This window comes from Macrotis lagotis, chromosome 4, assembly GCF_037893015.1.
Source record: "Macrotis lagotis isolate mMagLag1 chromosome 4, bilby.v1.9.chrom.fasta, whole genome shotgun sequence".
Taxonomy (NCBI): Eukaryota; Metazoa; Chordata; class Mammalia; order Peramelemorphia; family Peramelidae; genus Macrotis; species Macrotis lagotis.
The window spans coordinates 77,877,894-77,888,142 of NC_133661.1; the positions used below are offsets into that span (position 1 = coordinate 77,877,894).

General features: G+C 38.3%; 1 pseudogene; it reads right to left on the reverse strand.

Annotated features, from left to right (window-relative positions):
* Positions 1–6,611: 6,611 nt before the first annotated feature.
* Positions 6,612–7,933, reverse strand: LOC141519921 (protein TFG-like; annotated as a pseudogene).
* Positions 7,934–10,249: the final 2,316 nt, after the last annotated feature.

Consider the following 10,249-nt stretch of genomic DNA (forward strand, 5'->3'; position numbering starts at 1 on the left):
AGGAGTATATAAATCTCAGTTGATAAATAGTCAAAGTATATTACCAGGTCAGTTTACAGTGGAAGAAATGAAACAAACCAGTCCAAGAAGAAAATGCTCAAAATCACTATTGATTAAAGAAGTGTACATTAAAACAACTCTGAGGTGCCACCACATACCTGTCAGAAATGATAAATGCTGGAAAGAATGAAGGAAAACGGGAACATTAATAAATTGTTGGTAGAGCTGTGATCTGGTCCAAAAATTATATTATATATATATATATATATATATATATATCCTTTGATCCACTGTTTGGACCATATCCCAAAGATCAAAGGAAAGGACCTATATATACAGAAAATATTCATAGTAGTTCCTTTTGTGGTGGCAAATAATTGGAAATCTAGGGGATACTGTTCATTAATTGGCGAATAAATAAATTATGACACATGATTACAATGGAGTACTATAGTGTTGTGGGAAACGATAAATGGGGTGGTTTCAGAAAAACATGGTAAGACCTATATTAACTGATGCAAAATGAAATGAGAAGATTCAGGTGATCATTGTCTACTGTCAATGTTGCAATTATGCTATAATTATGTGATTATGATAAACCATGAAAGATTTAGCTACCCTGCCCAATAAAATGATCCAAGCCAATTCCAAAGGACTTACAATGAAAAAAGTTCTATCTACCATCAGGAGTGCAAATTGAAGTATAATTTTATAGCTTTATTGTTTTGCTTTTTTTTTTTGTGATATGACAATATGGAAACATGCCTTGCATTTTACCTGTATAACTGATATATTGTTTGCCTTCTCTGAGGCTGGGTGTAGATGTAATAGAACATGGAATTCAAAATTTTTACAAGTAATCTTTAAAATAAATAATGATTTTTAAAAAAGGATCTTTAACTTTTGCTAAATATTAATTTAGATACTGTCTTCTACACCAGGTCTTTTAATGTTTTTCAGTCTTGAAATTACTTTGTTTACTTACATATTTTAATTTTGTATTTCCATGAGGTTTCTTTTGTATACAACAGGATTTACCCCAAGGTCTTCTTGCATGCTGTAGAGACTCAATACTACTTGCCAGATAAGCTTCTGAAGACAGGAACCTTTCTGAAAATGCCTTATTTGGCACTTTTTTAAAATACTCATTAAGTTGAATTGAATCTCTAGAGAAATATTGTAATTGGAAACAAGTTTTGTAATTTTTTTTCCACACTGTTAAAATGTTTAAATCCTGTAATCTTATGTACATTGGGAACTGATTTTTATAACCTTCTCTGCTATGGCTAAAATGTTTCCTCTTGACCTTTTTTTGATTCTGGCCATGCATTGAAGCCAGAAGTTAGATAGATTGTCACCTTAAACCAGGTAGAGGCTCATCCTACAGCCACACCTCCTAAAGCAGTCTCTTCTTTAGAGGACTCCCCACCACTCCCAAAAAGCAAACTCTCCAATACTAGACCCGAACCACTCCCAAAACCACTCCCAATCGCTGCCCCTCCCATAGACCCTGAGGGGCATTTAAGGAGAATCTGGTGTGTTTATTACCTCCTAAGTATGGAGTAAATCTATGGCCAGCCCACCTGTTAAACTGCCTCGCCCAAGACCCACCAGGCCTTTAAAGTACTCTTAATTATCTCTCATTTTTCTACTTTAGGTTGTAATGATCTCTTAATAAATGTTTGTTTTTTTTTTTTTAATATCTGCACTCAAGGATCAGAATTGTCAGTTTTTCACTTAAAATCCAACAAATCCTCTGACAACAGAGAGAAATGAAGCCATGGACTTCAATCTAGGGTCAAAGACAGCTTTGAATAAAGGGAGGAAGCAATGACTATCTAGAAGGAGTTGGAAGATTCAGAGAGTTGCTAAGAATCTTCCTCATAAGTAGAAATATTGAGTAGCACTTCTGGTCTGGAGACTGGTTTCTGCCATGCCTGGCTAGCTGTGACCTTGGGAAAATTATTTTTCCCTCTCATTCTCAGTTTCCTTATCTGAAAATGAGGATAGCACTACTGTCCATCCTTATATATACTATTTCTGAGGAGATCAAATGAGACAATAGCTATAAAAGTCTGATCAACTCGGAGGAGTGCTGTAATGGTTAATAAAAAGTGACTTGGGAGCTAGGAAGATCTCAGTTCAGGGATGGCCTCTTGATGTTTCCCTCCAGTGAGATCCTGAGCAAATCACTTAACCTGTGCTCTAGACTACTAAAAGCTGTGAGAAGATACTGACCTATTTTGTTTGGGAGAATTTCCTTATCCCTAAACAAAAGAAAGCCTTTTCCTTATCCCCAAGAACTCCAAAGTACTTTGTTAATATAAATAAACAAGAAGGGTCTTTCTAGTGATTGTGCTTGGCCCCGGAGGTCACAAAGAAAATAAAGATGAAACAGCTTCTACCCTCAAGGAGTTTCCATTCTATTCAGGGAGAGAAAGTGCTTTCTTATGTAAATAAATAGAAGAGATGCAGAATAAAAACAAAAATTGATACCAGGTAGTCAGATAGAGAATGTTCAAAAGTCTTAGTGCAGTTGTAGACTATTAAAGCTAGGGCTCAACAGATATCTGTCCTTCCTTTTAGAAGAACAATGACAGTCAGGAGATGATACCAAGACAAACATATGAATTGGATTTGAAGGAGGGGGTATTGTAAGAAATCACCAGCCTCTCTTTCTCTTCCAGAACCATCTGAGTCCAGTGATTAGGTCAAAGGGAGATGAATCTGGAGGTGAGGCAGTTTTGGTGATTGCCATGGAGTCAGAAGGATGGGAGTTCAGATTCAGCTCTAGACACTTGGTACTTAATTAGCTGTGTGACTTTGGGTAAACCATTTAATCCTGATAGAAATTCCCAATATAAGGTAAGGTTCAATCAGTTTGTTAAATTGGGTGATGGAGTAGTGCCATCAAGGTAATGACTGCTGACAAAATGGAGACAGAGAAGTCTGATAGAAAAGAGCGATGGCAGGATAATGGCAGGGAGACCACAGTGGGTTTTGTCTTGTTTTTTTTCAGCCTCCTCCTTAGGGGAGATCTAAGCAGCTGTGAAGATATTTCATCAGCAAATATTTATTGATCCTCTGGGCTTTGACCCAGGACCCTGTATTTTGAAGGTTGATCCTGTTTATAATTCTTCATTTGTTTTGAACCCCCAGAACATAAGGTCCAGTGAGCAAGCATTATTAGTTAAAATAAATAGCAAAGGGAAGGGCAGGATGAATTTCTCCCCTACCATGGTGACTTCTCTAGCAGGGATCTGACTCTTGGCTCCCTCCTTACATGAGGCTTCTCCAAACTCACCCCTACCCTGCTCCAAAGGCATATTATGTTAGTTATGGCTCTCTGTGTCTACCACCCTGTCAGTCATTCTGAAGGATACAAAAGGATTATAAGAAATAAATCCAGATTTAAAACTCTTTGTCTAGTTAAGGAAAAAATAGCACATTAAAATCGAGAGAATCTTGTATTCTCCCAGACTCCAGACCATTTCCCCTTTCTCTGATGAATTCAACACCTAGCTCCCAATTTTCCTCCATACCTCATACTCTTTCCCTCATTCTTAGTGACTTCATTTTTCAATTAATTTTTCTAATACTCTGGCCTCCTGGTTTACTAATTTTCTTAACTCCCATGACTCTGTGTGTACTTTGCCTCAACTATTCACTTGGGGTGATAACATTTTAGATCTCATCATCAACCAGAACCATTACATTTCTGAAATAAATTCTGAAATCTCCCTATTCTGCTTATAATCCCTTGTTCCTTAATAGATTCAGTCTTAATCCTTACTGCAAATTCTGGTTCCACAGTCCTTCCTTAATCTCTCTGGAATTGTCCTTGTTCTGGCTTTACTCCCTTCCCTTCACCTTTATCTTGACCTCAAGAGTTAACATCAAGGTAAAAAACTATAATAACATTAGTAATAAAAAAAAAACCCAACTGTTTTCCAACCCAAAGTTCCTAACTTACTTGAAAAGTCAAAAAAAAAAAAAGGATTTATTAAGCAAATGGATACTAATATTAATGTTTGTCCTTCATTTTCCAAGGAGACCACAGCATGAATTGTATTTTGAATTGGGGGGGGAGATGTGCTAATGTACCAGTCTCACTTTCTCCCCCAGAGCCATTTGGGTCTAGTTGCCAGATATGATTCAGGACAATTGGAAATGGCTCTGGATGAAAGGCAATCAGGTTTGTCCAAGGTCACACAGCTAGTGAGAGTCAAGTGCCTGAGGCTGGATTCGAACTTTGATCCTCCTGACTCCAAGGTCAGTGCTGTATACAAGGCACCGGCTTAGCAGCCTGCTAAGCAAATGGATACTGAAACAAAAGTAAGGTAATCTCTTCTCTCTGGAAACTTAGATTCTACTTAAGGGAGACATTACTTTTAAGAGAGTAGTGGCTAGGCAGGGGCTATTTTGATCTAAGCAGTCAGAGAATAGCAAGTGGAAGGTGGGACTAGTCAATCTATTGTCATTCCCTTTCAAAAAGCCACAATAGACTTTATTTGATTACTGTTCTAAAATTTTGACCCCAAAATTTAGCAAGCTATCTCTGCCAAAAATAGGTCCCATGCCTAGTCCCATTGATCATCCTTTGGGTCCTGATTGGCTCAGAGTGAAAGTAAAAGGCATTTGTTTCTGTTTGGGTCAGAAATCCTAAAATGTTTTTTTTTTTTTTGGACTAAGTTAAAGAGGCCATTTTCTGACTCATTTTCTTTCTTACCTAGCTTTAATCATGGAATGGGAGCTACCACCAACTGAAACCTGAGAAAGACAAGGTCTCCCACTGTATGGGGCCAGTCTCCTGATCTATATCTGACCACTGGACCCAGTGGAAGGACAAAGTGATGGTGATTATTCACAACTCTCCCTCACTTAAATCCAATTCACTTGCGTGTCATTGCATCACATCCCTGATATCATGGCCTTCATGATCAAAGGAAAAAATAGCCATCCTGAAGCTACAGGTCAAAATTGATCAGGGAGAGAATTGTGGTAAGGCAGCAAGGTGGATGGCAAGGAGGTGGTAGGTGTGAGTGGTCAGATGGAATGTGAAACATCTTTATTTCTACTTCTACTCCTAAATTGCTAATGGAAGTCATAAAATAATGCAGACAGTCCATTTCAAAGTCATAGTATCCAACCCTAATTGGGCCTTTACTATTTCACATCTCTGGTTGACTCCTTCACAAAATCATAGAATTTTGTTCATCGATCAGTGACCATATAGACTAAGGAAAGAAATCTCCACTAACAAATAGGTCATCTAGTCTTTGCTTGTAGATCTCTAGAGAGCAGGAAATCCAACACTACTGGGGGGGGGGGGGGGAAGCCTGAGATAGTATTTTTGGACTGCAAATAATTCCTGACCTCAAATCTACGTTTTCCTTTTTTATAAATTCTGCCTATTTTTTTCTAGTTCTGCTTTTTGGGGCTCCAGGAAAAAGTCCAGTTCCTCCTCTTTGTGACAGGACTTCAAATATTTGAAAACAGCTCTCATATTCTACCTTGAATCTCTGGTTAAATGTAGCCAGTTTCTTCAACTAATTCTCCTAGGACATTATCTTAAAACCTTTCATTATTCTGGTTGCTCTCCATTGTATAGTTTCTGATTTATCAATATCTCTTTTTTATTTTTTCTTTAAGATTTTATTCATTTTGAATTTAGCACAGAAGCCAGTCTGTTAGTCTTTATATTATTTCCATTGATCTAAGTTGAATGTGATGAGAGAGTAATCATATCCTTAAGGAAGAAAAATAAAGTATGAGATAGCAAAATTACATGATAAGATAATGGGTTTTTTTCTAATTTGAAAATAGTCTTTGGTCTTTGTTCAAACTCCCCAATTGTTTCTCTGGATACAGATGATATTCTCCATTGCAGACAGCCCCAAATCGTCCCTGATTGTTGCTCAGATGGAATGAGCAAGTCCATCAAGGTTGGTCCTCACCTCCTTCTGCTCATCTCACTCAGCATCAGTTCATGCAAATCCTTTTAGGCTTCCCTGAATTCCCATACCTCCTGGTTCCTTTCTTTCTTTCTTTCTCTCTTTCTTTCTTTCTTTCTTTCTTTCTTTCTTTCTTTCTTTCTTTCTTTCTTTCTTTCTTTCTTTCCTTTTCTTTCTTTTTTTTGAATTCAATCATTTTGTTAGCCATTCACTGTCAGTGTTACCATTTTTACATAATATCTAGTTTTTTATCTCAAAAGGATCTAATTTAGTAAATCATGTTAAGAGTAAAAACAAGCCAGAGAATATGGCTAAATCTCAACCAACCTAGCATTTTAATATCCTCTGGACAAAGCAAGCTAGAATTCAATCACTTTACACACACTTAAGGTAGTGTTTCAAAATTAAAACAAACTAGGAAGCTGATACAATTTTAAGCAGGGGAGAAATGAAGATTTGTTTTGGTCTTTTATTCCAGCAAATTATACTTTCAATTAACAGCAACAATGATACCATAAAGAATGCTCTGCTTTTCTTTGCCTTTTTCTTTTGGAGCTTCTGAACTTTAATTGAAATTAAAAGTAGTATTGAGTCTGTTGGGATGGAAAGCTAATAGCTGCATTTATCTGTAACATAATAAACAGTTGAATTTCCCTATCAATAACCAGGTCCAGGCTGGGTATAACCCTGAGTAAAGGGTTAGGTCCACTTGGAGGAGGGGTCATAGTACTTCCAGGAGGTGGAGTATAGCTCGGACTTGGTTGATAGGCACCTGGTTGACTTTGAGCCATTCCAGGTTGAGAAGCAGGGGTGTAACTGGCAGGCTGAGAAGCTTGGGTGGTGTAATTCTGTGCAGGGTAATTGCTTGCCTGGTACTGCTGAGGAGGCTGAGCAGGAAGTTGTTGAGGCTGTCCAGAAAAGCCAGGAGCAGGGGGCTGGGAAGTTGGTTTCTGAGTATATCCTTGGAACTGCTGAGGAAGTTGGGGTCCAGTCTGCTGACTGTAGCAGACTGTCATGGGTATATACTTCCATCTGATGACATCATTATACAAGTCAATGGGAAGATGCCCTTCTGAGGCAGGAGGTGCAACAAATTCAATCTGTAATCCATCTACAGGAAGACACTCGACTAATCCTTCCCTGGTTAGGTCTGATGACATGACTGTAGATGCTGAATACTGCATACCATATTGTTGTGGAGGCTGAGCCTGTGGCTGCTGAGTACTGTAGCTGGTCTGTTGCTGGTACTGTTGATACAGCTGACCTTCAATCTGACCTGCCTGTGTCTGAGCTCCTGTATATGGTGGCTGTTGTGGCTGAACACCTGGTGGATGAGCTGCAGATGAGGAGGAAGTAATGCTATCTGGTGTTCCAGAACATTCTTCTGCAGAAGTGGGAGGTCCTGAAACTTGGTCATCTGTCAGACCAAATGCTGACATAGCATTTTTGTTGATTTCATCTTGATTTTTTAATGGATCAAAAGCAGACATACTTGTTGCCATCACTTGGAAGATTGCTTGCCCGAAGAATCAGAAGCAGTAGATTTTTCTTCCCTACTATCCACAGTATCATTTTTCAGGGAGATTGGCAGAAGATCCAGGTTCAACAGGAGGTTCTAAACAATCCAACAGACGATTTACTTTGTTTCAAAGTTCTCAGTTCTCTATGAAAATATTTCACCTGACTTGATTCAAGAGGCCGTGACTGCCCATTAACAGTGATAATTTCAGTATACTGCTACACTCAATTGCAAAGGAAAGATCAGAACTATCGAAAATTGTTATAAGATCTCCATCTTCATCTTTATATTTTATAGTAACTTCATCATTACTCAGAAGTTTTCCTTGGAAAATTCTCTGCATCATCAGCACCAATTCATCATAGGTAATGTCTTCATGATGAATAGGAACTCTCCGAATATCTTCTCCAAGATGAGCTTTAATAATTACCTTTCTGCTTAAATCCAACTGTCCATTCATGGTGGACTCCAGGATATTCTACAAAACTTCCTCATTGGAGCCACAGTTGCTATCGTCCCCGCAACCTCGCCTCCTGCTCCAATCTTGTCTCTGAGGGAAGGGCTGCTGCCAAAGACACTGTGGCATCAGGGGACTTTCTTTTTTTTAAGAAAGATTTTATTTATTTTGAGTTCTACAATTTTTCCCCCATTCTTGCTTCCCTCCCCCCATCCTCCCCAGAAGGCATTCTGTTAGTCTTTACATTGGTTCCATTGTTATACATTGATCTCAGTTGAACGTGATGACAGAGAAATCATATCCTTAAGGAAGAAAAATAAAGTATGAGATAGTAAAATTACATAATAATATAACTTTTTTGGTCTTTGTTCAGAGTTCATAATTCTTTCTCTGGATACAGACGATATTTTCCATTTCTGATAGCCCAAGTTGTCCTTGGTTGTTGCACTGAAGGAATGAGTAAGTCCATCAAGGTTGGTCATCACCCCCATGTTGCTGTTAGGGTGTACAATGTTTTCCTGGTTCTGTTCATCTCACTCAGCACCAGTTCATGCAAATCTTTCCAGGCTTCCCTGAGTTCCCATCCCTCCTGGTTTCTAATAGAACAATAGTGTTCCATGACATACATATACCACAGTTTGTTAAGCCATTCCCCAATTGAAGGACATTTACTTAATTTCTAATTCTTTGTCACTACAAACAGGACCACAATGAATATTTTTGTACAAGTGATGTTTTTACTATTTTTTCATAATCTCTTCAGGGTATAGACCCAGTAGTGGTATTGCTGGATCAAAAGGTATGGATATTTTTCTTGCCCTTTGGGCATAATATCAATATCTCTCTTAAACTGAAACACTCAGAACTGAAAACGATGCTGCAAAAAAAAAAAGTCTGATAAGGGCAGAGTACAGTGAAACTGTCACTTCCCTATTCCTGGAAGCAGTGTCTCTTTTACTGTAGCCCAAGATTGCATTAACTTTTTTTTAGCTGCCATAGCACATTACCAACATATATCAATAAGCATTTTTTTTTTTTTTTGTATCTACCTTGTGCCAGAAACTGTGTCAAGTCCTGGGGATCCAAAGTTAAAAGGGAAGCCCTAACCATTTAAAGAGCTTACATTTAAATGGAGGAATCAGCCTATAAACTATATACAAAGTAATTTTCGGAGGGGATGCACTAGAAACAGAGAGGAACAGGAAATGTTTCATGAGTCTTGAGCTGAGGAGTTCCAGGAGGTAGAAATGGTCAGAAGCTATAAAATGGGCATGGGAGATAGCCAGTGAAAAAAGCATAGAGATCAGAGATGGAGAATCCTGTGAATGGAACAGTGAGTAAGCCAAGAGAATTGGATCTCTCAAGGAGGGATGTAAAATGTGAGAAGACTAGAAAAATAGGAAAGGACCAGCTTGTAAAGTGGTTTAACTAGCAAACCCAGGAGTTTCCATTAGATCCAAGGAACAAAGGAAGTCATTGGAATTTGATCAGTATGGGTGGGGTGAGTGATATGAATAGACTATGTTTTAGGAAAATAAACTGATGACTCAATAGAAGATAAACTGAAATGGGAAAAGCTCAAGGCAAGGAGATCAGGTTGGAGGCTATCTCAATAATCCAATTGTTGTTCAGCCATTTTGAATTGATTCTGACTCTTTATTAACCTATTTGGGGTTTTCTTGGCAAAGATACTGGAGTGGTTTGGTATTTCTTTCTCCAACTCATTTTATAGATGAAGGAACTGAGGCAAGTAGGGTTAAAGTGACTTAACCAGGAACACACTAGTAAGTGTCTGAAGCCAGATTTGATTTATCAAATAGATGAGTCTTCCAGACTCTAGGTCCAGTGCTCTAATCAATTAAGAAATGATAAAGGTTTTGACCTAGTTGGTGGCTGTGAGTAGAGAGGAAGAATACAAAGGAGACTTATATGAAAGATAATAGAGATAGGATAAGGTTTGACAGATTTGGCAAATTTGCCATTTCAGATATGTGGAATTGAATGAGAGTGAGGATAAAATGGCATTGAATCTGTGAATCTGTATGACTAGATGAGCAGCTTGGAAGCTCAATGGATAGTGTTGGGCTTATAATATGACCCAGGACAAATGACTTAACTTCTATCTTAATCCACTTGAGAAGGAAATGGCAAACCACTCTGGTATCTTTGTCACAAAACCCCCCATGAACAATATGGTCCATGAGGTCACAAAGAATAAGACATGACTGAAAAAACAACATGACTAATAAGTGCTTGAGGTGGGACTTAAAACCATGTCTTCAGGGGTGGCTAGGTGGCATAGTGGATAAAGCACTGGCC